Source organism: Taeniopygia guttata, chromosome 34 (assembly GCF_048771995.1).
Source record: "Taeniopygia guttata chromosome 34, bTaeGut7.mat, whole genome shotgun sequence".
Classification (NCBI taxonomy): domain Eukaryota; kingdom Metazoa; phylum Chordata; class Aves; order Passeriformes; family Estrildidae; genus Taeniopygia; species Taeniopygia guttata.
The window spans coordinates 15,001-41,944 of record NC_133059.1 but is presented as its reverse complement, the minus strand read 5'-3'; positions in this window follow the sequence as shown (position 1 = coordinate 41,944).

The window sequence follows — 26,944 nt, the reverse complement described above, 5'->3', positions numbered from 1 at the left end:
CGCAGCCTTGGCACTGCTAGAAGACGGTGGCTGCAGCTGCCAGCCATTTCAATTCACCGCTGGCATGCTTCTGGCAGGTGCTCCAGGACGACTTTTCTGCGTTTTGACTTGGTCCTGATGCAGACGAATCTGGAGAATTCTTGTTCGTGCCCTGAGCTTCCGAGATGCAGAGAAGAAGGGCTGCGCTGAGTTGCTCTGGAAGCAAGGACATAGACAGCGCCTTGTGTTTGGGAGTGAGCAGCTGCTGGTTTTTTGCAGTTGACTTCGCTGTGCACTGAATGTCAGGTGGAGCTGTGCACTCTTCTACCACGAGCAGGGCAGCAGAAAACAGAGAGCACAGATGTCTGACAGCAGTTTGAAGCTTGCCTAGGAAAGAGCAGTGTTTTTGGAGTGTTCAGCAAATATATGTTTCTGGGCAAGGGCGGGATGCGTGCACTGTGCTGGCAAGCTTTCTCCCTGCGAGACACGCTGGAAAAGCTTGTCGCCATGATGCAGTCCGCTTGAGACGCAGACTCCGGCTCTCCGCAGCTGTCCGCATGAAAGCGGTGGTTGCCGGCGTCTTTCTGCAGAAGCCGCGCTTTTCAGCCTACAAGTGAGGTTCACGTCAGCGGTGCACCTAGTAGCCGCTTCTTCGCCTCCGGCAGCTGGGGAGAGCGGTTGGCTTCTGAGAGGCGAAGAACGAAACCGGCTTGTGTGCGCAGCCTTGTAACTGCTAGAAGACGGTGGCTGCACCTGCCAGCCATTTCAATTCACCGCTGGCATGCTTCTGGCAGGTGCTCCAGGACGACTTTCCTGCGTTTTGACTTGGTCCTGATGCAGACGAATCTGGAGAATTCTTGTTCGTACCCTGAGTTTACGAGTTGCAGAGATCTCGATGGCAGCTGCAGAGAAGAAGGGCTGTGCTGAATTGCTCGGGAAGCAAGGACATAGACAGCGCCTTGTGTTTGGGAGTGAGCAGCTGCTGGTTTTTTGCAGTTGACTTCGCTGTGCACTGAATGTCAGGTGGAGCTGTGCACTCTTCTACCACGAGCAGGGCAGCAGAAAACAGAGAGCACAGATGTCTGACAGCAGTTTGAAGCTTGCCTAGGAAAGAGCAGTGTTTTTGGAGTGTTCAGCAAATATATGTTTCTGGGCAAGGGCGGGATGCGTGCACTGTGCTGGCAAGCTTTCTCCCTGCGAGACACGCTGGAAAGGCTTGTCGCCATGATGCAGTCCGCTTGAGACGCAGATTCCGGCTCTCCGCAGCTGTCAGCATGAAAGCGGTGTTTGCCGGCGTCTTTCTGCAGAAGCCGCGCTTTTCAGCCTACAAGTGCGGTTCACGTCAGCGGTGCACCTAGTAGCCGCTTCTTCGCCTCCGGCAGCCGGGGAGAGCGGTTGGCTTCTGAGAGGCGAAGAACGAAACCGGCTTGTGTGCGCAGCCTTGTAACTGCTAGAAGACGGTGGCTGCACCTGCCAGCCATTTCAATTCACCGCTGGCATGCTTCTGGCAGGTGCTCCAGGACGACTTTCCTGGGTTTTGACTTGGTCCTGATGCAGACGAATCTGGAGAATTCTTGTTCGTACCCTGAGTTTACGAGTTGCAGAGATCTCGATGGCAGCTGCAGAGAAGAAGGGCTGTGCTGAGTTGCTCGGGAAGCAAGGACATAGACAGCGCCTTGTATTTGGGAGTGAGCAGCTGCTGGTTTTTTGCAGTTGACTTCGCTGTGCACTGAATGTCAGGTGGAGCTGTGCACTCTTCTACAACGAGCAGGACAGCAGAAAACAGAGAGCACAGATGGCTGAGAGCAGTTTGAAGCTTGCCTAGGAAAGAGTAGTGTTTTTCGAGTGTTCAGCAAATCCATGTTTCTGGGCAAGGGCGGGATGCGTGCACTGTGCTGGCAAGCTTTCTCCCTGCGAGACACGCTGGAAAAGCTTTTCGCTATGATGCAGTCCGCTTGAGACGCAGACTTCGGCTTTCCGCAGCTGTCCGCAAGGAAAGCGGCGGTTGCCGGCTTCTTTCTGCCGAAACCGCGCTTTGCAGCCTACAAGTGCGGTTCACGTCAGCGGTGCACCTAGTAGCCGCTTCTTCGCCTCCGGCAGCCGGGAAGAGCGGTTGGCTTCTGAGAGGCGAAGAACGAAACCGGCTTGTGTGCGCAGCCTTGGCACTGCTAGAAGACGGTGGCTGCAGCTGCCAGCCATTTCAATTCACCGCTGGCATGCTTCTGGCAGGTGCTCCAGGACGACTTTTCTGCGTTTTGACTTGGTCCTGATGCAGACGAATCTGGAGAATTCTTGTTCGTGCCCTGAGCTTCCGAGATGCAGAGAAGAAGGGCTGTGCTGAGTTGCTCGGGAAGCAAGGACATAGACAGCGCCTTGTGTTTGGGAGTGAGCAGCTGCTGGTTTTTTGCAGTTGACTTCGCTGTGCACTGAATGTCAGGTGGAGCTGTGCACTCTTCTACCACGAGCAGGGCAGCAGAAAACAGAGAGCACAGATGTCTGACAGCAGTTTGAAGCTTGCCTAGGAAAGAGCAGTGTTTTTGGAGTGTTCAGCAAATATATGTTTCTGGGCAAGGGCGGGATGCGTGCACTGTGCTGGCAAGCTTTCTCCCTGCGAGACACGCTGGAAAAGCTTTTCGCTATGATGCAGTCAGCTAGAGACGCAGACTTCGGCTCTCCGCAGCTGTCCGCAGGGAAGCGGTGGTTGCCGGCGTCTTTCTGCCGAAGCCGCGCTTTGCAGCCTACAAGTGCGGTTCACGTCAGCGGTGCACCTAGTAGCCGCTTCTTCGCCTCCGGCAGCCGGGGAGAGCGGTTGGCTTCTGAGAGGCGAAGAACGAAACTGGCTTGTGTGCGCAGCCTTGGCACTGCTAGAGGACGGTGGTTGCAGCTGCCAGCCATTTCAATTCACCGCTGGCATGCTTCTGGCAGGTGCTCCAGGACGACTTTCCTGCGTTTTGACTTGGTCCTGATGCAGACGAATCTGGAGAATTCTTGTTCGTACCCTGTGTTTACGAGTTGCAGAGATCTCGATGGCAGCTGCAGAGAAGAAGGGCTGTGCTGAATTGCTCGGGAAGCAAGGACATAGACAGCGCCTTGTGTTTGGGAGTGAGCAGCTGCTGGTTTTTTGCAGTTGACTTCGCTGTGCACTGAATGTCAGGTGGAGCTGTGCACTCTTCTACAACGAGCAGGACAGCAGAAAACAGAGAGCACAGATGGCTGAGAGCAGTTTGAAGCTTGCCTAGGAAAGAGTAGTGTTTTTGGAGTGTTCAGCAGATCCATGTTTCTGGGCAAGGGCGGGATGCGTGCACTGTGCTGGCAAGCTTTCTCCCTGCGAGACACGCTGGAAAAGCTTGTCGCTATGATGCAGTCCGCTTGAGACGCAGATTCCGGCTCTCCTCAGCTGTCCGCAGGAAAGCGGCGGTTGCCGGCGTCTTTCTGCCGAAGCCGCGCTTTGCAGCCTACAAGTGCGGTTCACGTCAGCGGTGCACCTAGTAGCCGCTTCTTCGCCTCCGGCAGCCGGGGAGAGCGGTTGGCTTCTGAGAGGCGAAGAACGAAACCGGCTTGTGTGCGCAGCCTTGGCACTGCTAGAGGACGGTGGTTGCAGCTGCCAGCCCTTTCAATTCACCGCTGGCATGCTTCTGGCAGGTGCTCCAGGACGACTTTCCTGCGTTTTGACTTGGTCCTGATGCAGACGAATCTGGAGAATTCTTGTTCGTACCCTGCGTTTACAAGTTGCAGAGATCTCGATGGCAGCTGCAGAGAAGAAGGGCTGTGCTGAATTGCTCGGGAAGCAAGGACATAGACAGCGCCTTGTGTTTGGGAGTGAGCAGCTGCTGGTTTTTTGCAGTTGACTTCGCTGTGCACTGAATGTCAGGTGGAGCTGTGCACTCTTCTACAACGAGCAGGGCAGCAGAAAACAGAGAGCACAGATGTCTGACAGCAGTTTGAAGCTTGCCTAGGAAAGAGCAGTGTTTTTGGAGTGTTCAGCAGATCCATGTTTCTGGGCAAGGGCGGGATGCGTGCACTGTGCTGGCAAGCTTTCTCCCTGCGAGACACGCTGGAAAAGCTTGTCGCTATGATGCAGTCAGCTAGAGACGCAGACTCCGGCTCTCCGCAGCTGTCCGCAGGGAAGCGGTGGTTGCCGGCGTCTTTCTGCCGAAGCCGCGCTTTGCAGCCTACAAGTGCGGTTCACGTCAGCGGTGCACCTAGTAGCCGCTTCTTCGCCTCCGGCAGCCGGGGAGAGCGGTTGGCTTCTGAGAGGCGAAGAACGAAACTGGCTTGTGTGCGCAGCCTTGGCACTGCTAGAGGACGGTGGTTGCAGCTGCCAGCCCTTTCAATTCACCGCTGGCATGCTTCTGGCAGGTGCTCCAGGACGACTTTCCTGCGTTTTGACTTGGTCCTGATGCAGACGAATCTGGAGAATTCTTGTTCGTGCCCTGAGCTTCCGAGATGCAGAGAAGAAGGGCTGCGCTGAGTTGCTCGGGAAGCAAGGACATAGACAGCGCCTTGTGTTTGGGAGTGAGCAGCTGCTGGTTTTTTGCAGTTGACTTCGCTGTGCACTGAATGTCAGGTGGAGCTGTGCACTCTTCTACAACGAGCAGGACAGCAGAAAACAGAGAGCACAGATGTCTGACAGCAGTTTGAAACTTGCCTAGGAAAGAGCAGTGTTTTTGGAGTGTTCAGCAAATATATGTTTCTGGGCAAGGGCGGGATGCGTGCACTGTGCTGGCAAGCTTTCTCCCTGCGAGACACGCTGGAAAAGATTTTCGCTATGATGCAGTCCGCTAGAGACGCAGACTTCGGCTCTCGGCAGCTGTCCGCAGGAAAGTGGCGGTTGCCGGCGTCTTTCTGCCGAGGCCGCGCGTTGCAGCCTACAATTGCGGTTCACGTCAGCGGTACACCTAGTAGCCGCTTCTTCGCCTCCGGCAGCCGGGGAGAGCGGTTGGCTTCTGAGAGGCGAAGAACGAAACCGGCTTGTGGGCGTAGCTTTGGCACTGCTAGAGGACGGTGGCTGCGGCTGCCTGCGCTTTCAATTCACCTCTGGGATGCTTCTGGCAGTTGCTCCAGGACGACTTTTTTGCGTTTTGACTTGGTTCTGATGCAGACGAATCTGGAGAATTCTTGTTCGTGCCCTGAGCTTCCGAGATGCGGAGAAGAAGGGCTGCGCTGAGTTGCTCGGGAAGCAAGGACATTTACAGCGCCTTGTGTTTGGGAGTGAGCCGCTGCTGGTTTTTTGCAATTGACATCGCTGTGTACTGAATGCCAGGGTGAGCTGTGCATTCCTCTACAACGAGCAGGGCAGCAGAAAACAAAGAGCACGCACGTCTGACAGCAGTTTGAAGCTTGCCTAGGACAAAGTAGTGTTTTTGGAGTGTTCAGCATATATATATTTCTGGGCAAGGACGGGATGCGTACACTGCGCTGGCAAGCTTTCTCCCTGCGAGACACGCTGGAAAAGCTTGTCGCTATGATGCAGTCAGCTAGAGACGCAGACTCCGGCTCTCCGCAGCTGTCCGCAGGGAAGCGGTGGTTGCCGGCGTCTTTCTGCCGAAGCCGCGCTTTGCAGCCTACAAGTGCGGTTCACGTCAGCGGTGCACCTAGTAGCCGCTTCTTCGCCTCCGGCAGCCGGGGAGAGCGGTTGGCTTCTGAGAGGCGAAGAACGAAACTGGCTTGTGTGCGCAGCCTTGGCACTGCTAGAGGACGGTGGTTGCAGCTGCCAGCCCTTTCAATTCACCGCTGGCATGCTTCTGGCAGGTGCTCCAGGACGACTTTCCTGCGTTTTGACTTGGTCCTGATGCAGACGAATCTGGAGAATTCTTGTTCGTGCCCTGAGCTTCCGAGATGCAGAGAAGAAGGGCTGCGCTTAGTTGCTCGGGAAGCAAGGACATAGACAGCGCCTTGTGTTTGGGAGTGAGCAGCTGCTGGTTTTTTGCAATTGACTTTGCTGTGCACTGAATGTCAGGTGGAGCTGTGCACTCTTCTACAACGAGCAGGACAGCAGAAAACAGAGAGCACAGATGTCTGACAGCAGTTTGAAACCTGCCTAGGAAAGAGCAGTGTTTTTGGAGTGTTCAGCAAATATATGTTTCTGGGCAAGGGCGGGATGCGTGCACTGTGCTGGCAAGCTTTCTCCCTGCGAGACACGCTGGAAAAGATTTTCGCTATGATGCAGTCCGCTAGAGACGCAGACTTCGGCTCTCGGCAGCTGTCCGCAGGAAAGTGGCGGTTGCCGGCGTCTTTCTGCCGAGGCCGCGCGTTGCAGCCTACAATTGCGGTTCACGTCAGCGGTACACCTAGTAGCCGCTTCTTCGCCTCCGGCAGCCGGGGAGAGCGGTTGGCTTCTGAGAGGCGAAGAACGAAACCGGCTTGTGGGCGTAGCCTTGGCACTGCTAGAGGACGGTGGCTGCGGCTGCCTGCGCTTTCAATTCACCTCTGGGATGCTTCTGGCAGTTGCTCCAGGACGACTTTCCTGCGTTTTGACTTGGTTCTGATGCAGACGAATCTGGAGAATTCTTGTTCGTGCCCTGAGCTTCCGAGATGCGGAGAAGAAGGGCTGCGCTGAGTTGCTCGGGAAGCAAGGACATTTACAGCGCCTTGTGTTTGGGAGTGAGCCGCTGCTGGTTTTTTGCAGTTGACTTCGCTGTGCACTGAATGTCAGGTGGAGCTGTGCACTCTTCTACAACGAGCAGGACAGCAGAAAACAGAGAGCACAGATGGCTGAGAGCAGTTTGAAGCTTGCCTAGGAAAGAGTAGTGTTTTTCGAGTGTTCAGCAAATCCATGTTTCTGGGCAAGGGCGGGATGCGTGCACTGTGCTGGCAAGCTTTCTCCCTGCGAGACACGCTGGAAAAGCTTTTCGCTATGATGCAGTCCGCTTGAGACGCAGACTTCGGCTCTCCGCAGCTGTCCGCAAGGAAAGCGGCGGTTGCCGGCTTCTTTCTGCCGAAACCGCGCTTTGCAGCCTACAAGTGCGGTTCACGTCAGCGGTGCACCTAGTAGCTGCTTCTTCGCCTCCGGCAGCCGGGGAGAGCGGTTGGCTTCTGAGAGGCGAAGAACGAAACCGGCTTGTGTGCGCAGCCTTGGCACTGCTAGAAGACGGTGGCTGCAGCTGCCAGCCATTTCAATTCACCGCTGGCATGCTTCTGGCAGGTGCTCCAGGACGACTTTTCTGCGTTTTGACTTGGTCCTGATGCAGACGAATCTGGAGAATTCTTGTTCGTACCCTGAGTTTACGAGTTGCAGAGAAGAAGGGCTGCGCAGAGTTGCTCGGGAAGCAAGGACATAGACAGCGCCTTGTATTTGGGAGTGAGCAGCTGCTGGTTTTTTGCAGTTGACTTCGCTGTGCACTGAATGTCAGGTGGAGCTGTGCACTCTTCTACAACGAGCAGGGCAGCAGAAAACAGAGAGCACGGACGTCTGACAGCAGTTTGAAGCTTGCCTAGGAAAGAGCAGTGTTTTTGGAGTGTTCAGCAAATCCATGTTTCTGGGCAAGGGCGGGATGCGTGCACTGTGCTGGCAAGCTTTCTCCCTGCGAGACACGCTGGAAAAGATTTTCGCCATGATGCAGTCCGCTTGAGACGCAGACTCCGACTCTCCGCAGCTGTCCGCAGGAAAGCGGCGGTTGCCGGCGTCTCTCTGCCGAAGCCGCGCTTTGAAGCCTACAAGTGCGGTTCACGTCAGCAGTGCACCTAGTAGCCGCTTCTTCGCCTCCGGCAGCCGGGGAGAGCGGTTGGCTTCTGAGAGGCGAAGAACGAAACCGGCTCGTGTGCGCAGCCTTGGCACTGCTAGAGGACGGTGGTTGCAGCTGCCAGCCCTTTCAATTCACCGCTGGCATGCTTCTGGCAGGTGCTCCAGGACGACTTTCCTGCGTTTTGACTTGGTCCTGATGCAGACGAATCTGGAGAATTCTTGTTCGTGCCCTGAGCTTCCGAGATGCAGAGAAGAAGGGCTGCGCTGAGTTGCTCGGGAAGCAAGGACATAGACAGCGCCTTGTGTTTGGGAGTGAGCAGCTGCTGGTTTTTTGCAGTTGACTTCGCTGTGCACTGAATGTCAGGTGGAGCTGTGCACTCTTCTACAACGAGCAGGACAGCAGAAAACAGAGAGCACAGATGGCTGAGAGCAGTTTGAAGCTTGCCTAGGAAAGAGTAGTGTTTTTGGAGTGTTCAGCAGATCCATGTTTCTGGGCAAGGGCGGGATGCGTGCACTGTGCTGGCAAGCTTTCTCCCTGCGAGACACGCTGGAAAAGCTTGTCGCTATGATGCAGTCCGCTTGAGACGCAGATTCCGGCTCTCCTCAGCTGTCCGCAGGAAAGCGGCGGTTGCCGGCGTCTTTCTGCCGAAGCCGCGCTTTGCAGCCTACAAGTGCGGTTCACGTCAGCGGTGCACCTAGTAGCCGCTTCTTCGCCTCCGGCAGCCGGGGAGAGCGGTTGGCTTCTGAGAGGCGAAGAACGAAACCGGCTTGTGTGCGCAGCCTTGGCACTGCTAGAGGACGGTGGTTGCAGCTGCCAGCCCTTTCAATTCACCGCTGGCATGCTTCTGGCAGGTGCTCCAGGACGACTTTCCTGCGTTTTGACTTGGTCCTGATGCAGACGAATCTGGAGAATTCTTGTTCGTACCCTGCGTTTACAAGTTGCAGAGATCTCGATGGCAGCTGCAGAGAAGAAGGGCTGTGCTGAATTGCTCGGGAAGCAAGGACATAGACAGCGCCTTGTGTTTGGGAGTGAGCAGCTGCTGGTTTTTTGCAGTTGACTTCGCTGTGCACTGAATGTCAGGTGGAGCTGTGCACTCTTCTACAACGAGCAGGGCAGCAGAAAACAGAGAGCACAGATGTCTGACAGCAGTTTGAAGCTTGCCTAGGAAAGAGCAGTGTTTTTGGAGTGTTCAGCAGATCCATGTTTCTGGGCAAGGGCGGGATGCGTGCACTGTGCTGGCAAGCTTTCTCCCTGCGAGACACGCTGGAAAAGCTTGTCGCTATGATGCAGTCAGCTAGAGACGCAGACTCCGGCTCTCCGCAGCTGTCCGCAGGGAAGCGGTGGTTGCCGGCGTCTTTCTGCCGAAGCCGCGCTTTGCAGCCTACAAGTGCGGTTCACGTCAGCGGTGCACCTAGTAGCCGCTTCTTCGCCTCCGGCAGCCGGGGAGAGCTGTTGGCTTCTGAGAGGCGAAGAACGAAACTGGCTTGTGTGCGCAGCCTTGGCACTGCTAGAGGACGGTGGTTGCAGCTGCCAGCCCTTTCAATTCACCGCTGGCATGCTTCTGGCAGGTGCTCCAGGACGACTTTCCTGCGTTTTGACTTGGTCCTGATGCAGACGAATCTGGAGAATTCTTGTTCGTGCCCTGAGCTTCCGAGATGCAGAGAAGAAGGGCTGCGCTTAGTTGCTCGGGAAGCAAGGACATAGACAGCGCCTTGTGTTTGGGAGTGAGCAGCTGCTGGTTTTTTGCAATTGACTTTGCTGTGCACTGAATGTCAGGTGGAGCTGTGCACTCTTCTACAACGAGCAGGACAGCAGAAAACAGAGAGCACAGATGTCTGACAGCAGTTTGAAACCTGCCTAGGAAAGAGCAGTGTTTTTGGAGTGTTCAGCAAATATATGTTTCTGGGCAAGGGCGGGATGCGTGCACTGTGCTGGCAAGCTTTCTCCCTGCGAGACACGCTGGAAAAGATTTTCGCTATGATGCAGTCCGCTAGAGACGCAGACTTCGGCTCTCGGCAGCTGTCCGCAGGAAAGTGGCGGTTGCCGGCGTCTTTCTGCCGAGGCCGCGCGTTGCAGCCTACAATTGCGGTTCACGTCAGCGGTACACCTAGTAGCCGCTTCTTCGCCTCCGGCAGCCGGGGAGAGCGGTTGGCTTCTGAGAGGCGAAGAACGAAACCGGCTTGTGGGCGTAGCCTTGGCACTGCTAGAGGACGGTGGCTGCGGCTGCCTGCGCTTTCAATTCACCTCTGGGATGCTTCTGGCAGTTGCTCCAGGACGACTTTCCTGCGTTTTGACTTGGTTCTGATGCAGACGAATCTGGAGAATTCTTGTTCGTGCCCTGAGCTTCCGAGATGCGGAGAAGAAGGGCTGCGCTGAGTTGCTCGGGAAGCAAGGACATTTACAGCGCCTTGTGTTTGGGAGTGAGCCGCTGCTGGTTTTTTGCAGTTGACTTCGCTGTGCACTGAATGTCAGGTGGAGCTGTGCACTCTTCTACAACGAGCAGGACAGCAGAAAACAGAGAGCACAGATGGCTGAGAGCAGTTTGAAGCTTGCCTAGGAAAGAGTAGTGTTTTTCGAGTGTTCAGCAAATCCATGTTTCTGGGCAAGGGCGGGATGCGTGCACTGTGCTGGCAAGCTTTCTCCCTGCGAGACACGCTGGAAAAGCTTTTCGCTATGATGCAGTCCGCTTGAGACGCAGACTTCGGCTCTCCGCAGCTGTCCGCAAGGAAAGCGGCGGTTGCCGGCTTCTTTCTGCCGAAACCGCGCTTTGCAGCCTACAAGTGCGGTTCACGTCAGCGGTGCACCTAGTAGCTGCTTCTTCGCCTCCGGCAGCCGGGGAGAGCGGTTGGCTTCTGAGAGGCGAAGAACGAAACCGGCTTGTGTGCGCAGCCTTGGCACTGCTAGAAGACGGTGGCTGCAGCTGCCAGCCATTTCAATTCACCGCTGGCATGCTTCTGGCAGGTGCTCCAGGACGACTTTTCTGCGTTTTGACTTGGTCCTGATGCAGACGAATCTGGAGAATTCTTGTTCGTGCCCTGAGCTTCCGAGATGCAGAGAAGAAGGGCTGCGCTGAGTTGCTCTGGAAGCAAGGACATAGACAGCGCCTTGTGTTTGGGAGTGAGCAGCTGCTGGTTTTTTGCAGTTGACTTCGCTGTGCACTGAATGTCAGGTGGAGCTGTGCACTCTTCTACCACGAGCAGGGCAGCAGAAAACAGAGAGCACAGATGTCTGACAGCAGTTTGAAGCTTGCCTAGGAAAGAGCAGTGTTTTTGGAGTGTTCAGCAAATATATGTTTCTGGGCAAGGGCGGGATGCGTGCACTGTGCTGGCAAGCTTTCTCCCTGCGAGACACGCTGGAAAAGCTTGTCGCCATGATGCAGTCCGCTTGAGACGCAGACTCCGGCTCTCCGCAGCTGTCCGCATGAAAGCGGTGGTTGCCGGCGTCTTTCTGCAGAAGCCGCGCTTTTCAGCCTACAAGTGAGGTTCACGTCAGCGGTGCACCTAGTAGCCGCTTCTTCGCCTCCGGCAGCTGGGGAGAGCGGTTGGCTTCTGAGAGGCGAAGAACGAAACCGGCTTGTGTGCGCAGCCTTGTAACTGCTAGAAGACGGTGGCTGCACCTGCCAGCCATTTCAATTCACCGCTGGCATGCTTCTGGCAGGTGCTCCAGGACGACTTTCCTGCGTTTTGACTTGGTCCTGATGCAGACGAATCTGGAGAATTCTTGTTCGTACCCTGAGTTTACGAGTTGCAGAGATCTCGATGGCAGCTGCAGAGAAGAAGGGCTGTGCTGAATTGCTCGGGAAGCAAGGACATAGACAGCGCCTTGTGTTTGGGAGTGAGCAGCTGCTGGTTTTTTGCAGTTGACTTCGCTGTGCACTGAATGTCAGGTGGAGCTGTGCACTCTTCTACCACGAGCAGGGCAGCAGAAAACAGAGAGCACAGATGTCTGACAGCAGTTTGAAGCTTGCCTAGGAAAGAGCCGTGTTTTTGGAGTGTTCAGCAAATATATGTTTCTGGGCAAGGGCGGGATGCGTGCACTGTGCTGGCAAGCTTTCTCCCTGCGAGACACGCTGGAAAGGCTTGTCGCCATGATGCAGTCCGCTTGAGACGCAGATTCCGGCTCTCCGCAGCTGTCAGCATGAAAGCGGTGTTTGCCGGCGTCTTTCTGCAGAAGCCGCGCTTTTCAGCCTACAAGTGCGGTTCACGTCAGCGGTGCACCTAGTAGCCGCTTCTTCGCCTCTGGCAGCCGGGGAGAGCGGTTGGCTTCTGAGAGGCGAAGAACGAAACCGGCTTGTGTGCGCAGCCTTGTAACTGCTAGAAGACGGTGGCTGCACCTGCCAGCCATTTCAATTCACCGCTGGCATGCTTCTGGCAGGTGCTCCAGGACGACTTTCCTGGGTTTTGACTTGGTCCTGATGCAGACGAATCTGGAGAATTCTTGTTCGTACCCTGAGTTTACGAGTTGCAGAGATCTCGATGGCAGCTGCTGAGAAGAAGGGCTGTGCTGAATTGCTCGGGAAGCAAGGACATAGACAGCGCCTTGGGTTTTGGAGTGAGCAGCTGCTGGTTTTTTGCAGTTGACTTCGCTGTGCACTGAATGTCAGGTGGAGCTGTGCACTCTTCTACAACGAGCAGGGCAGCAGAAAACAGAGAGCACAGATGGCTGAGAGCAGTTTGAAGCTTGCCTAGGAAAGAGCAGTGTTTTTGGAGTGTTCAGCAGATCCATGTTTCTGGGCAAGGGCGGGATGCGTGCACTGTGCTGGCAAGCTTTCTCCCTGCGAGACACGCTGGAAAAGCTTGTCACTATGATGCAGTCAGCTAGAGACGCAGACTTCGGCTCTCCGCAGCTGTCCGCAGGGAAGCGGTGGTTGCCGGCGTCTTTCTGCCGAAGCCGCGCTTTGCAGCCTACAAGTGCGGTTCACGTCAGCGGTGCACCTAGTAGCCGCTTCTTCGCCTCCGGCAGCCGGCGAGAGCGGTTGGCTTCTGAGAGGCGAAGAACGAAACCGGCTCGTGTGCGCAGCCTTGGCACTGCTAGAGGACGGTGGTTGCAGCTGCCAGCCATTTCAATTCACCGCTGGCATGCTTCTGGCAGGTGCTCCAGGACGACTTTCCTGCGTTTTGACTTGGTCCTGATGCAGACGAATCTGGAGAATTCTTGTTCGTGCCCTGAGCTTCCGAGATGCAGAGAAGAAGGGCTGTGCTGAGTTGCTCGGGAAGCAAGGACATAGACAGCGCCTTGTGTTTGGGAGTGAGCAGCTGCTGGTTTTTTGCAGTTGACTTCGCTGTGCACTGAATGTCAGGTGGAGCTGTGCACTCTTCTACCACGAGCAGGGCAGCAGAAAACAGAGAGAACAGATGTCTGACAGCAGTTTGAAGCTTGCCTAGGAAAGAGCAGTGTTTTTGGAGTGTTCAGCAAATATATGTTTCTGGGCAAGGGCGGGATGCGTGCACTGTGCTGGCAAGCTTTCTCCCTGCGAGACACGCTGGAAAAGCTTGTCGCCATGATGCAGTCCGCTTGAGACGCAGACTCCGGCTCTCCGCAGCTGTCCGCATGAAAGCGGTGGTTGCCGGCGTCTTTCTGCAGAAGCCGCGCTTTTCAGCCTACAAGTGAGGTTCACGTCAGCGGTGCACCTAGTAGCCGCTTCTTCGCCTCCGGCAGCCGGGGAGAGCGGTTGGCTTCTGAGAGGCGAAGAACGAAACCGGCTTGTGTGCGCAGCCTTGTAACTGCTAGAAGACGGTGGCTGCACCTGCCAGCCATTTCAATTCACCGCTGGCATGCTTCTGGCAGGTGCTCCAGGACGACTTTCCTGCGTTTTGACTTGGTCCTGATGCAGACGAATCTGGAGAATTCTTGTTCGTGCCCTGAGCTTTCGAGATGCGGAGAAGAAGGGCTGCGCTGAGTTGCTCGGGAAGCAAGGACATAGACAGCGCCTTGTGTTTGGGAGTGAGCAGCTGCTGTTTTTTTGCAGTTGACTTCGCCGTGCACTGAATGTCAGGTGGAGCTGTGCACTCTTCTACAACGAGCAGGACAGCAGAAAAGAGAGAGCACAGATGTCTGACAGCAGTTTGAAGCTTGCCTAGGAAAGAGCAGTGTTTTCTGAGTGTTCAGAAAATCCATGTTTCTGGGCAAGGGCGGGATGCGTGCACTGTGCTGGCCAGCTTTCTCCCTGCGAGACACGCTGGAAAAGCTTTTCGCTATGATGCAGTCCGCTTGAGACGCAGACTTCGGCTCTCCGCAGCTGTCCGCAGGAAAGCGGCGGTTGCCGGCTTCTTTCTGCCGAAACCGCGCTTTGCAGCCTACAAGTGCGGCTCACGTCAGCGGTGCACCTAGTAGCCGCTTCTTCGCCTCCGGCAAGAGAGCGGTGGCTTCTGAGAGGCGAAGAACGAAACCGGCTTGTGTGCGCAGCCTTGGCACTGCTAGAAGACGGTGGCTGCAGCTGCCAGCCATTTCAATTCACCGCTGGCATGCTTCTGGCAGGTTTTCCAGGACGACCTTCCTGGGTTTTGACTTGGTTCTGATGCAGACGAATCGGGAGAATTCTTGTTCGTACCCTGAGTTTACGAGTTGCAAAGAACTCGATGGCAGCTGCAGAAAAGAAGGGCTGTGCTGAATTGCTCGGGAAGCAAGGACATAGACAGCGCCTTGTGTTTGGGAGTGAGCAGCTGCTGGTTTTTTGCAGTTGACTTCGCTGTGCACTGAATGTCAGGTGGAGCTGTGCACTCTTCTACCACGAGCAGGGCAGCAGAAAACAGAGAGCACAGATGTCTGACAGCAGTTTGAAGCTTGCCTAGGAAAGAGCAGTGTTTTTGGAGTGTTCAGCAAATATAGGTTTCTGGGCAAGGGCGGGATGCGTGCACTGTGCTGGCAAGCTTTCTCCCTGCGAGACACGCTGGAAAAACTTGTCGCCATGATGCAGTCCGCTTGAGACGCAGACTCCGGCTCTCCGCAGCTGTCCGCATGAAAGCGGTGGTTGCCGGCGTCTTTCTGCAGAAGCCGCGCTTTTCAGCCTACAAGTGAGGTTCACGTCAGCGGTGCACCTAGTAGCCGCTTCTTCGCCTCCGGCAGCCGGGGAGAGCGGTTGGCTTCTGAGAGGCGAAGAACGAAACCGGCTTGTGGGCGTAGCCTTGGCACTGCTAGAGGACGGTGGCTGCGGCTGCCTGCGCTTTCAATTCACCTCTGGGATGCTTCTGGCAGTTGCTCCAGGACGACTTTCCTGCGTTTTGACTTGGTTCTGATGCAGACGAATCTGGAGAATTCTTGTTCGTGCCCTGAGCTTCCGAGATGCGGAGAAGAAGGGCTGCGCTGAGTTGCTCGGGAAGCAAGGACATTTACAGCGCCTTGTGTTTGGGAGTGAGCAGCTGCTGGTTTTTTGCAATTGACATCGCTGTGTACTGAATGCCAGGGTGAGCTGTGCATTCCTCTACAACGAGCAGGGCAGCAGAAAACAAAGAGCACGCACGTCTGACAGCAGTTTGAAGCTTGCCTAGGACAAAGTAGTGTTTTTGGAGTGTTCAGCATATATATATTTCTGGGCAAGGACGGGATGCGTACACTGCGCTGGCAAGCTTTCTCCCTGCGAGAGACGCTGGAAAAGCTTTTCGCTATGATGCAGTCGGCTAGAGACGCAGACTTCGGCTCTCCTCAGCTGTCCGCAGGAAAGCGGCGGTTGCCGGCGTCTTTCTGCCGAGGCCGCGCGTTGCAGCCTACAAGTGCGGTTCACGTCAGCGGTACACCTAGTAGCCGCTTCTTCGCCTCCGGCAGCCGGGGAGAGCGGTTGGCTTCTGAGAGGCGAAGAACGAAACCGGCTTGTGGGCGCAGCCTTGGCACTGCTAGAGGACGGTGGCTGCGGCTGCCTGCGCTTTCAATTCACCTCTGGGATGCTTCTGGCAGTTGCTCCAGGACGACTTTCCTGGGTTTTGACTTGGTCCTGATGCAGACGAATCTGGAGAATTCTTGTTCGTACCCTGAGTTTACGAGTTGCAGAGATCTCGATGGCAGCTGCAGAGAAGAAGGGCTGTGCTGAATTGCTCGGGAAGCAAGGACATAGACAGCGCCTTGTGTTTGGGAGTGAGCAGCTGCTGGTTTTTTGCAGTTGACTTCGCTGTGCACTGAATGTCAGGTGGAGCTGTGCACTCCTCTACAACGAGCAGGGCAGCAGAAAACAGAGAGCACAGTTGTCTGACAGCAGTTTGAAGCTTGCTTAGGAAAGAGCAGTGTTTTTGGAATGTTCAGCAAATCCATTTTTCTGAGCAAGGGCGGGATACGTGCACTGTGCTGGCAAGCTTTCTCCCTGCGAGACACGCTGGAAAAGCTTTTCGCTATGATGCAGTCCGCTTGAGACGCAGACTTCGGCTCGCCGCAGCTGTCCGCAGGAAAGCGACGGTTGCCGGCTTCTTTCTGCCGAAGCCGCGCTTTGCAGCCTACAAGTGCGGTTCACTTCAGCGGTGCACCTAGTAGCCGCTTCTTCGCCTCCGGCAGCCGGGGAGAGCGGTTGGCTTCTGAGAGGCGAAGAACGAAACCGGCTTGTGTGCGCTGCCTTGGCACTGCTAGAGGACGGTGGCTGCAGGTGCCAGCCCTTTCAGTTCACCGCTGGCATGCTTCTGGCACGTGCTCCAGGACAACTTTCCTGCGTTTTGACTTGGTCCTGATGCAGACGAATCTGGAGAATTCTTGTTCGTGCCCAGAGCTTTCGAGATGCGGAGAAGAAGGGCTGCGCTGAGTTGCTCGGGAAGCAAGGACATAGACAGCGCCTTGTGTTTGGGAGTGAGCAGCTGCTGTTTTTTTGCAGTTGACTTCGCCGTGCACTGAATGTCAGGTGGAGCTGTGCACTCTTCTACAACGAGCAGGGCAGCAGAAAAGAGATATCACAGATGTCTGACAGCAGTTTGAAGCTTGCCTAGGAAAGAGCAGTGTTTTTGGAGTGTTCAGCAGATCCATGTTTCTGGGCAAGGGCGGGATGCGTGCACTGTGCTGGCAAGCTTTCTCCCTGCGAGACACGCTGGAAAAGCTTTTCGCTATGATGCAGTCCGCTTGAGACGCAGACTTCGGCTCTCCGCAGCTGTCCGCAGGAAAGCGGCGGTTGCCGGCTTCTTTCTGCCGAAACCGCGCTTTGCAGCCTACAAGTGCGGTTCACGTCAGCGGTGCACCTAGTAGCCGCTTCTTCGCCTCCGGCAGCCGGGGAGAGCGGTGGCTTCTGAGAGGCGAAGAACGAAACCGGCTTGTGTGCGCAGCCTTGGCACTGCTAGAAGACGGTGGCTGCAGCTGCCAGCCATTTCAATTCACCGCTGGCATGCTTCTGGCAGGTTTTCCAGGACGACCTTCCTGGGTTTTGACTTGGTCCTGATGCAGACGAATCTGGAGAATTCTTGTTCGTACCCTGAGTTTACGAGTTGCAAAGAACTCGATGGCAGCTGCAGAAAAGAAGGGCTGTGCTGAATTGCTCGGGAAGCAAGGACATAGACAGCGCCTTGTGTTTGGGAGTGAGCAGCTGCTGGTTTTCTGCAGTTGACTTCGCTGTGCACTGAATGTCAGGTGGAGCTGTGCACTCTTCTACCACGAGCAGGGCAGCAGAAAACAGAGAGCACAGATGTCTGACAGCAGTTTGAAGCTTGCCTAGGAAAGAGCAGTGTTTTTGGAGTGTTCAGCAAATATATGTTTCTGGGCAAGGGCGGGATGCGTGCACTGTGCTGGCAAGCTTTCTCCCTGCGAGACACGCTGGAAAAGCTTGTCGCCATGATGCAGTCCGCTTGAGACGCAGACTCCGGCTCTCCGCAGCTGTCCGCATGAAAGCGGTGGTTGCCGGCGTCTTTCTGCAGAAGCCGCGCTTTTCAGCCTACAAGTGCGGTTCACGTCAGCGGTGCACCTAGTAGCCGCTTCTTCGCCTCCGGCAGCCGGGGAGAGCGGTTGGCTTCTGAGAGGTGAAGAACGAAACCGGCTCGTGTGCGCAACCTTGTAACTGCTAGAGGACGGTGGTTGCAGCTGCCAGCCCTTTCAATTCACCGCTGGCATGCTTCTGGCAGGTGCTCCAGGACGACTTTCCTGCGTTTTGACTTGGTCCTGATGCAGACGAATCTGGAGAATTCTTGTTCGTGCCCTGAGCTTCCGAGATGCAGAGAAGAAGGGCTGCGCTTAGTTGCTCGGGAAGCAAGGACATAGACAGCGCCTTGTGTTTGGGAGTGAGCAGCTGCTGGTTTTTTGCAGTTGACTTCGCTGTGCACTGAATGTCAGGTGGAGCTGTGCACTCTTCTACCACGAGCAGGGCAGCAGAAAACAGAGAGAACAGATGTCTGACAGCAGTTTGAAGCTTGCCTAGGAAAGAGCAGTGTTTTTGGAGTGTTCAGCACATATAGGTTTCTGGGCAAGGGCGGGATGCGTGCACTGTGCTGGCAAGCTTTCTCCCTGCGAGACACGCTGGAAAAACTTGTCGCCATGATGCAGTCCGCTTGAGACGCAGACTCCGGCTCTCCGCAGCTGTCCGCATGAAAGCGGTGGTTGCCGGCGTCTTTCTGCAGAAGCCGCGCTTTTCAGCCTACAAGTGCGGTTCACGTCAGCGGTGCACCTAGTAGCCGCTTCTTCGCCTCCGGCAGCCGGGGAGAGCGGTTGGCTTCTGAGAGGCGAAGAACGAAACCGGCTTGTGGGCGTAGCCTTGGCACTGCTAGAGGACGGTGGCTGCGGCTGCCTGCGCTTTCAATTCACCTCTGGGATGCTTTGGCAGTTGCTCCAGGACGACTTTCCTGCGTTTTGACTTGGTTCTGATGCAGACGAATCTGGAGAATTCTTGTTCGTGCCCTGAGCTTCCGAGATGCGGAGAAGAAGGGCTGCGCTGAGTTGCTCGGGAAGCAAGGACATTTACAGCGCCTTGTGTTTGGGAGTGAGCAGCTTCTGGTTTTTTGCAATTGACATCGCTGTGTACTGAATGCCAGGGTGAGCTGTGCATTCCTCTACAACGAGCAGGGCAGCAGAAAACAAAGAGCACGCACGTCTGACAGCAGTTTGAAGCTTGCCTAGGACAAAGTAGTGTTTTTGGAGTGTTCAGCATATATATATTTCTGGGCAAGGACGGGATGCGTACACTGCGCTGGCAAGCTTTCTCCCTGCGAGAGACGCTGGAAAAGCTTTTCGCTATGATGCAGTCGGCTAGAGACGCAGACTTCGGCTCTCCTCAGCTGTCCGCAGGAAAGCGGCGGTTGCCGGCGTCTTTCTGCCGAGGCCGCGCGTTGCAGCCTACAAGTGCGGTTCACGTCAGCGGTACACCTAGTAGCCGCTTCTTCGCCTCCGGCAGCCGGGGAGAGCGGTTGGCTTCTGAGAGGCGAAGAACGAAACCGGCTTGTGGGCGCAGCCTTGGCACTGCTAGAGGACGGTGGCTGCGGCTGCCTGCGCTTTCAATTCACCTCTGGGATGCTTCTGGCAGTTGCTCCAGGACGACTTTCCTGGGTTTTGACTTGGTCCTGATGCAGACGAATCTGGAGAATTCTTGTTCGTACCCTGAGTTTACGAGTTGCAGAGATCTCGATGGCAGCTGCAGAGAAGAAGGGCTGTGCTGAATTGCTCGGGAAGCAAGGACATAGACAGCGCCTTGTGTTTGGGAGTGAGCAGCTGCTGGTTTTTTGCAGTTGACTTCGCTGTGCACTGAATGTCAGGTGGAGCTGTGCACTCCTCTACAACGAGCAGGGCAGCAGAAAACAGAGAGCACAGTTGTCTGACAGCAGTTTGAAGCTTGCTTAGGAAAGAGCAGTGTTTTTGGAATGTTCAGCAAATCCATTTTTCTGAGCAAGGGCGGGATACGTGCACTGTGCTGGCAAGCTTTCTCCCTGCGAGACACGCTGGAAAAGCTTTTCGCTATGATGCAGTCCGCTTGAGACGCAGACTTCGGCTCGCCGCAGCTGTCCGCAGGAAAGCGACGGTTGCCGGCTTCTTTCTGCCGAAGCCGCGCTTTGCAGCCTACAAGTGCGGTTCACTTCAGCGGTGCACCTAGTAGCCGCTTCTTCGCCTCCGGCAGCCGGGGAGAGCGGTTGGCTTCTGAGAGGCGAAGAACGAAACCGGCTTGTGTGCGCTGCCTTGGCACTGCTAGAGGACGGTGGCTGCAGGTGCCAGCCCTTTCAGTTCACCGCTGGCATGCTTCTGGCACGTGCTCCAGGACAACTTTCCTGCGTTTTGACTTGGTCCTGATGCAGACGAATCTGGAGAATTCTTGTTCGTGCCCAGAGCTTTCGAGATGCGGAGAAGAAGGGCTGCGCTGAGTTGCTCGGGAAGCAAGGACATAGACAGCGCCTTGTGTTTGGGAGTGAGCAGCTGCTGTTTTTTTGCAGTTGACTTCGCCGTGCACTGAATGTCAGGTGGAGCTGTGCACTCTTCTACAACGAGCAGGGCAGCAGAAAAGAGATATCACAGATGTCTGACAGCAGTTTGAAGCTTGCCTAGGAAAGAGCAGTGTTTTTGGAGTGTTCAGCAGATCCATGTTTCTGGGCAAGGGCGGGATGCGTGCACTGTGCTGGCAAGCTTTCTCCCTGCGAGACACGCTGGAAAAGCTTTTCGCTATGATGCAGTCCGCTTGAGACGCAGACTTCGGCTCTCCGCAGCTGTCCGCAGGAAAGCGGCGGTTGCCGGCTTCTTTCTGCCGAAACCGCGCTTTGCAGCCTACAAGTGCGGTTCACGTCAGCGGTGCACCTAGTAGCCGCTTCTTCGCCTCCGGCAGCCGGGGAGAGCGGTGGCTTCTGAGAGGCGAAGAACGAAACCGGCTTGTGTGCGCAGCCTTGGCACTGCTAGAAGACGGTGGCTGCAGCTGCCAGCCATTTCAATTCACCGCTGGCATGCTTCTGGCAGGTTTTCCAGGACGACCTTCCTGGGTTTTGACTTGGTCCTGATGCAGACGAATCTGGAGAATTCTTGTTCGTACCCTGAGTTTACGAGTTGCAAAGAACTCGATGGCAGCTGCAGAAAAGAAGGGCTGTGCTGAATTGCTCGGGAAGCAAGGACATAGACAGCGCCTTGTGTTTGGGAGTGAGCAGCTGCTGGTTTTTTGCAGTTGACTTCGCTGTGCACTGAATGTCAGGTGGAGCTGTGCACTCTTCTACCACGAGCAGGGCAGCAGAAAACAGAGAGCACAGATGTCTGACAGCAGTTTGAAGCTTGCCTAGGAAAGAGCAGTGTTTTTGGAGTGTTCAGCAAATATATGTTTCTGGGCAAGGGCGGGATGCGTGCACTGTGCTGGCAAGCTTTCTCCCTGCGAGACACGCTGGAAAAGCTTGTCGCCATGATGCAGTCCGCTTGAGACGCAGACTCCGGCTCTCCGCAGCTGTCCGCATGAAAGCGGTGGTTGCCGGCGTCTTTCTGCAGAAGCCGCGCTTTTCAGCCTACAAGTGCGGTTCACGTCAGCGGTGCACCTAGTAGCCGCTTCTTCGCCTCCGGCAGCCGGGGAGAGCGGTTGGCTTCTGAGAGGTGAAGAACGAAACCGGCTCGTGTGCGCAACCTTGTAACTGCTAGAGGACGGTGGTTGCAGCTGCCAGCCCTTTCAATTCACCGCTGGCATGCTTCTGGCAGGTGCTCCAGGACGACTTTCCTGCGTTTTGACTTGGTCCTGATGCAGACGAATCTGGAGAATTCTTGTTCGTGCCCTGAGCTTCCGAGATGCAGAGAAGAAGGGCTGCGCTTAGTTGCTCGGGAAGCAAGGACATAGACAGCGCCTTGTGTTTGGGAGTGAGCAGCTGCTGGTTTTTTGCAATTGACTTTGCTGTGCACTGAATGTCAGGTGGAGCTGTGCACTCTTCTACAACGAGCAGGACAGCAGAAAACAGAGAGCACAGATGTCTGACAGCAGTTTGAAACCTGCCTAGGAAAGAGCAGTGTTTTTGGAGTGTTCAGCAAATATATGTTTCTGGGCAAGGGCGGGATGCGTGCACTGTGCTGGCAAGCTTTCTCCCTGCGAGACACGCTGGAAAAGATTTTCGCTATGATGCAGTCCGCTAGAGACGCAGACTTCGGCTCTCGGCAGCTGTCCGCAGGAAAGTGGCGGTTGCCGGCGTCTTTCTGCCGAGGCCGCGCGTTGCAGCCTACAATTGCGGTTCACGTCAGCGGTACACCTAGTAGCCGCTTCTTCGCCTCCGGCAGCCGGGGAGAGCGGTTGGCTTCTGAGAGGCGAAGAACGAAACCGGCTTGTGGGCGTAGCCTTGGCACTGCTAGAGGACGGTGGCTGCGGCTGCCTGCGCTTTCAATTCACCTCTGGGATGCTTCTGGCAGTTGCTCCAGGACGACTTTCCTGCGTTTTGACTTGGTTCTGATGCAGACGAATCTGGAGAATTCTTGTTCGTGCCCTGAGCTTCCGAGATGCGGAGAAGAAGGGCTGCGCTGAGTTGCTCGGGAAGCAAGGACATTTACAGCGCCTTGTGTTTGGGAGTGAGCCGCTGCTGGTTTTTTGCAATTGACATCGCTGTGTACTGAATGCCAGGGTGAGCTGTGCATTCCTCTACAACGAGCAGGGCAGCAGAAAACAAAGAGCACGCACGTCTGACAGCAGTTTGAAGCTTGCCTAGGACAAAGTAGTGTTTTTGGAGTGTTCAGCATATATATATTTCTGGGCAAGGACGGGATGCGTACACTGCGCTGGCAAGCTTTCTCCCTGCGAGAGACGCTGGAAAAGCTTTTCGCTATGATGCAGTCCGACGGAGACGCAGACTTCGGCTCTCGGCAGCTGTCCGCAGGAAAGCGGCGGTTGCCGGCGTCTTTCTGCCGAGGCCGCGCGTTGCAGCCTACAAGTGCGGTTCACGTCAGCAGTACACCTAGTAGCCGCTTCTTCGCCTCCGGCAGCCGGGGAGAGCGGTTGGCTTCTGAGAGGCGAAGAACGAAACCGGCTTGTGGGCGCAGCCTTGGCACTGCTAGAGGACGGTGGCTGCGGCTGCCTGCGCTTTCAATTCACCGCTGGGATGCTTCTGGCAGTTGCTCCAGGACGACTTTCCTGCGTTTTGACTTGGTTCTGATGCAGACGAATCTGGAGAATTCTTGTTCGTGCCCTGAGCTTCCGAGATGCGGAGAAGAAGGGCTGCGCTGAGTTGCTCGGGAAGCAAGGACATTTACAGCGCCTTGTGTTTGGGAGTGAGCAGCTGCTGGTTTTTTGCAATTGACTTCGCTGTGCACTGAATGCCAGGGTGAGCTGTGCACTCTTCTACAACGAGCAGGGCAGCAGAAAAGAGAGAGCACAGATGTCTGACAGCAGTTTGAAGCTTGCCTAGGAAAGAGCAGTGTTTTTGGAGTGTTCAGCAAATCCATGTTTCTGGGCAAGGGCGGGATGCGTGCACTGTGCTGGCAAGCTTTCTCCCTGCGAGACACGCTGGAAAAGCTTTTCGCTATGATGCAGTCCGCTTGAGACGCAGATACCGGCTCTCCTCAGCTGTCCGCAGGAAAGCGGCGGTTGCCGGCGTCTTTCTGCCGAAGCCGCGCTTTTCAGCCTACAAGTGCGGTTCACGTCAGCGGTGCACCTAGTAGCCGCTTCTTCGCCTCCGTCAGCCGGGGAGAGCGGTTGGCTTCTGAGAGGCGAAGAACGAGAACGGCTTGCGGGCGCTGCCTTGGCACTGCTAGAGGACGGTGGTTGCTGCTGCCAGCCCTTTCAATTCACCGCTGGCATGCTTCTGGCAGGTGCTCCAGGACGACTTCCTGGGTTTTGACTTGGTCCTGATGCAGACAAATCTGGAGAATTCTTGTTCGTACCCTGAGTTTACGAGTTGCAGAGATCTCGATGGCAGCTGCAGAGAAGAAGGGCTGCGCTGAATTGCTCGGGAAGCAAGGACATAGACACGCCTTGTGTTTGGGAGTGAGCAGCTGCTGGTTTTTTGCAGTTGACTTCGCTGTGCACTGAATGTCAGGTGGAGCTGTGCAGTCCTCTACAACGAGCAGGGCAGCAGAAAACAGAGAGCACAGTTGTCTGACAGCAGTTTGAAGCTTGCTTAGGAAAGAGCAGTGTTTTAGGAATGTTCAGCAAATCCATTTTTCTGGGCAAGGGCGGGATACGTGCACTGTGCTGGCAAGCTTTCTCCCTGCGAGACACGCTGGAAAAGCTTTTCACTATGATGCAGTCCGCTTGAGACGCAGACTTCGGCTCGCCGCAGCTGTCCGCAGGAAAGCGACGGTTGCCGGCTTCTTTCTGCCGAAGCCGCGCTTTGCAGCCTACAAGTGCGGTTCACTTCAGCGGTGCACCTAGTAGCCGCTTCTTCGCCTCCGGCAGCCGGGGAGAGCGGTTGGCTTCTGAGAGGCGAAGAACGAAACCGGCTTGTGTGCGCTGCCTTGGCACTGCTAGAGGACGGTGGGTGCAGGTGCCAGCCCTTTCAGTTCACCGCTGGCATGCTTCTGGCAGGTTCTCCAGGACGACTTTCCTGCGTTTTGACTTGGTCCTGATGCAGACGAATCTGGAGAATTCTTGTTCGTGCCCTGAGCTTTCGAGATGCGGAGAAAAAGGGCTGTGCTGAGTTGCTCGGGAAGCAAGGACATAGACAGCGCCTTGTGTTTGGGAGTGAGCAGCTGCTGGTTTTTTGCAGTTGACTTCACTGTGCACTGAATGTCAGGTGGAGCTGTGCACTCCTCTACAACGAGCAGGGCAGCAGAAAACAGAGAGCACAGATGTCTGACAGCAGTTTGAAGCTTGCCTAGGAAAGAGCAGTGTTTTTGTCGTGTTCAGAAAATCCATGTGTCCTGGGCAAGGGCGGGATGCGTGCACTGTGCTGGTAAGCTTTCTCTCTGCGAGACACGCTGGAAAAGCTTTTCGCCATGATGCAGTCCGCTAGAGACGCAGACTCCGGCTCGCCGCAGCTGTCCGCAGGAAAGCGGCGGTTGCCGGCGTCTTTCTGCCGAAACCGCGCTTTGCAGCCTACAAGTGCGGTTCACGTCAGCGGTGCATCTAGTAGCCGCTTCTTCGCCTCCGGCAGCCGGGGAGAGCGGTTGGCTTCTGAGAGGCGAAGAAAGAGAACGGCTTGCGGGCGCTGCCTTGGCACTGCTAGCGGACGGTGGTTGCTGCTGCCAGCCCTTTCAATTCACCGCTGGCATGCTTCTGGCAGGTGCTCCAGGACGACTTTCCTGCGTTTTGACTTGGTCCTGATGCAGACGAATCTGGAGAATTCTTGTTCGTGCCCTGAGCTTCCGAGATGCGGAGAAGAAGGGCTGCGCTGAGTTGCTCGGGAAGCAAGGACATAGACAGCGCCTTGTGTTTGGGAGTGAGCAGCTGCTGTTTTTTTGCAGTTGACTTCGCCGTGCACTGAATGTCAGGGTGAGCTGTGCACTCTTCTACAACGAGCAGGGCAGCAGAAAACAGAGAGCACGCACGTCTGACAGCAGTTTGAAGCTTTCCTAGGACAAAGTAGTGTTTTTGGAGTGTTCAGCAAATATATATTTCTGGGCAAGGGCGGGATGTGTACACTGCGCTGGCAAGGTTTCTCCCTGCGAGACACGCTGGAAAAGCTTTTCGCTATGATGCAGTCCGCTACAGACGCAGACTTCGGCTCTCGGCAGCTGTCCACAGGGAAGCGGCGGTTGCCGGGGTCTTTCTGCCGAGGCCGCGCGTTGCAGCCTACAAGTGCGGTTCACGTCAGCGGTGCACCTAGTAGCCGCTTCTTCGCTTCCGGCAGCCGGGGAGAGCGGTTGGCTTCTGAGAGGCGAAGAACGAAACCGGCTTGTGGGCGCAGCCTTGGCACTGCTAGAGGACGGTGGCTGCAGCTGCCTGCGCTTTCAATTCACCTGTGGGATGCTTCTGGCAGGTGCTCCAGGACGACTTTCCTGCGTTTTGACTTGGTTCTGATGCAGACGAATCTGGAGAATTCTTGTTCGTGCCCTGAGCTTCCGAGATGCGGAGAAGAAGGGCTGCGCTGAGTTGCTCGGGAAGCAAGGACATAGACAGCGCCTTGTGTTTGGGAGTGAGCAGCTGCTGGTTTTTTGCAGTTGACTTCGCTGTGCACTGAATGCCAGGGTGAGCTGTGCACTCTTCTACAACGAGCAGGGCAGCAGAAAACAGAGAGCACGCACGTCTGATAGCAGTTTGAAGCTTGCCTAGGACAAAGTAGTGTTTTTGGAGGGTTCAGCAAATATATGTTTCTGGGCAAGGGCGGGATGCGTGCACTGTGCTGGCAAGCTTTCTCCCTGCGAGACACGCTGGAAAAGCTTTTCGCTATGATGCAGTCTGCTTGAGACGCAGATTCCGGCTCTCCTCACCTGTCCGCAGGAAAGCGGCAGTTGCCGGCGTCTTTCTGCCGAAGCCGCGCTTTGCAGCCTACAAGTGCGGTTCACGTCAGCGGTGCACCTAGTAGCCGCTTCTTCGCCTCCGGCAGCCGGGGAGAGCGGTTGGCTTCTGAGAGGCTAAGAACGAAACCGGCTTGTGCTCGCAGCCTTGGCACTGCTAGAAGACGGTGGCTGCAGCTGCCAGCCCTTTCAATTCACCGCTGGCATGCTTCTGGCAGGTGCTCCAGGACGACTTTCCTGCGTTTTGACTTGGTCGTGATGCAGACGAATCTGGAGAATTCTTGTTCGTACCCTGCGTTTACGAGTTGCAGAGAACTCGATGGCAGCTGCAGAGAAGAAGGGCTGCGCTGAGTTGCTCGGGAAGCAAGGACATAGACAGCGCCTTGTCTTTGGGAGTGAGCAGCTGCTGGTTTTTTGCAGTTGACTTCGCCGTGCACTGAATGTCAGGTGGAGCTGTGCACTTCCCTACAACGAGCAGGGCAGCAGAAAACAGAGAGCACGAACGTCTGACAGAAGTTTGAAGCTTGCCTAGGAAAGAGCAGTGTTTTTGGAGTGTTCAGCAAATATATGTTTCTGGGCAAGGGCGGGATGCGTGCACTGTGCTGGCAAGCTTTCTCCCTGCGAGACATGCTGGAAAAGCTTTTCGCCATGATGCAGTCCGCTTGAGACGCGGACTCCGGCTCTCCGCAGCTGTCCGCAGGAAAGCGGTCGTTGCCGGCGTTAGTGTTAGGGTTAGGGTTAGGGTTAGGGTTAGGGTTAGGGTTAGGGTTAGGGTTAGGGTTAGGGTTAGGGTTAGGGTTAGGGTTAGGGTTAGGGTTAGGGTTAGGGTTAGGGTTAGGGTTAGGGTTAGGGTTAGGGTTAGGGTTAGGGGTTAGGGTTAGGGTTAGGGTTAGGGTTAGGGTTAGGGTTAGGGTTAGGGTTAGGGGTTAGGGTTAGGGTTAGGGTTAGGGTTAGGGTTAGGGTTAGGGTTAGGGTTAGGGTTAGGGTTAGGGTTAGGGTTAGGGTTAGGGTTAGGGTTAGGGTTAGGGTTAGGGTTAGGGTTAGGGTTAGGGGTTAGGGTTAGGGTT